We start from the raw sequence: 2,438 nt of genomic DNA, 5'->3' as shown, positions 1-2,438 counted from the left end.
CATTGAGAATACAATCTTTCTTTTAAAACAAAAATAGAGATATCATTTTCTTTACTAATCATTACTTGTGTAATATATATATCGAAGACAATCTTTCATATTTTGGAAAACGATAAAACTTTCATAAGTAATAATCTTAAAATCAATCTTTTCACTAAATAAGGTACATGCAAAAGAAGGTGTTATACATGTATGAATTTAATCTCATATATAACCAAAAGTACGCAAACACATTCTTAAAATAGAATTAGAACTAATTATTTCGGACAAAATACGTTATTAACAATTAGTTAACATCTTTTCTCTATATTCTTTTCTTCTATTCTAAAATGATTTACAATGCATTTCAAATAGGATAATGACATATGAAACAAATTTGGATAATCATACCTGATATCTAAAGCTTCTAATTCTATGCATTCTTATACCAAATCATAACAAATAATAACCATAAACAAAGGAATTCTGACCTTTTGAAAACTTGATCCGATTTGTACGACCTTGACGTTCTTTCGTCCAATAGTTCCTCGCCTTCTTCACAAGTCTCTCTCAAAGCTATTCCTATCAAATTTATCTCTATTCTATTTCTCTCTTTCGATAATATCAAATTATCTTCTCCTCTCTTCTAATCTATCCTTCCCTTCAAGAGTTTATCGCCCTTCTCTGCTTGAGAAAATGATTGAATGAATGTCTTTTCCTCTCATCCTCCATCTCTATTTATTCACTTTTTCCCTACATTTACTCCTTTATTAAGGGCTCGGTGATTGCAAGGGTTTAGAAGTCTTTTACCTTTATCTCCTCTTATTCTTCCATGTCTGAGAGATATGTTATTCTTTGATGCGTGTTTGGCATTCAACTGGCTTCTACGATTGACAGGTCTTTCTCCTAACACCATGAGATGGGGAGTCTATCTGTAGATTTGATATGGCAGTCACTTACGTGTATGTTATCTTATGTGCACTGCAGCTTATAACTCATTCTTCCTGCAGTTCTTTACCACAATTTAAGTCTATCTCCACGTTAACTTCATGCCACATTAATTCTATCTCTATGCCACGTTGAAGCTAGCTATGTTTAGTTTATGCTACCACTAAGAGTCTTCCTTTTGCTGTGTGGAGATGGAGAAGTAAAACTGAAGTAAACTGAGGTTTCAAACATATGCTGCGTGGAGTGGAGAAGTAAACTGATTGTTTGCTATTTACCCACGTTGGAACTCTTACTTTTGCACTTAATTTTACTAGTCTATGCATTCCCTAATGCTAACAATGGTCTATGTCCCTTGCATGCTAAGTTCCACGTTAAAATCCTCAGATTTCTGCATTTAGTCGCTGGTTTTTGCATCTCTAGTTAGCTAAAGTCGTTTTAATTCCAACGTTTGCATGCCATGTCACTCAACTCATATTAGTGGTTATTTTAAGTCCAAGTTAGTTGATAGTTTTGGTTTGATTGGTTTGGCCATGCATTAATTAAATGGAGTCTAAGCGGTCTTCATTTGGTCATGCGACATAGTCGCCTTTCAAACTAATTCCACCACCCATTAAAATGCGACTATTTAATAATAAACTTAGAAATATTTAAAGTTTATAATTTATATTCCTAATTTGCAATATAAATAATAATCTTATTTGTTTAAAGTTATATAATTTACGTATATGTTAGATAAATACGTTTTATGAATAGTCATTTTTATAGCTTATAACAACATTCGTCTTAATTAATATTTACAATTTCTCCTAAAATTCTATATTTACGAATATGTGTAGTCGACCAAATCAAGTTGTCTACCAAACAACTAATCATTTCATAAACTAGGTCTTATAATTCAATTTATTTAATGACTAATTAATCATACTAAAATATTCAATATAAATCATGAACTATATTCACTTTTGAATATACAAGTTTATAATCTATTCCTAATTCGTACGACTAAAATGTAATTCCGAAAACCAACCATAATCGATAATTTCACACAAAGCAAATGAAATCATGGAATCGCTATATAATTAAATCATTGTTAAATTTGTCATCCTATATGGTCGAATTTAACATAATATTTCATTCATAAATGCAAAGATAAATGTATATGCAAATGTGGTGTGTGAGATTCCCTTTTTCCATCGAAGTCATTTAGTTAAAAACAATTCTACCTGATTCGTGTTCTCGCCTTCGACCTCCTTCACCTGATCCTGCATTACTTGCACTCAAAAGTTTATCAGTATTGACAAACCCAAAAGAATATTAAATGTCGAATTTCATATCAATTACAAGAGGAAAAATGCATACAATATTTCCTCACACTAGATTATGAATGATCTAATCTATTTTAATTTCAAAATCACATTAAATCTTTAAATTGCACTTTATTAAATAAAACGATTCGTGACAGCTTCCAGTCTAGTTCTTGTTCCTTTTTCGAGATTTTTCAGTTCATTTGG

The sequence above is a fragment of the Cryptomeria japonica genome, chromosome 4 (genome assembly GCF_030272615.1).
Source record: "Cryptomeria japonica chromosome 4, Sugi_1.0, whole genome shotgun sequence".
In the NCBI taxonomy this organism is placed as follows: domain Eukaryota; kingdom Viridiplantae; phylum Streptophyta; class Pinopsida; order Cupressales; family Cupressaceae; genus Cryptomeria; species Cryptomeria japonica.
Note: the sequence above shows the minus strand (reverse complement) of the source record.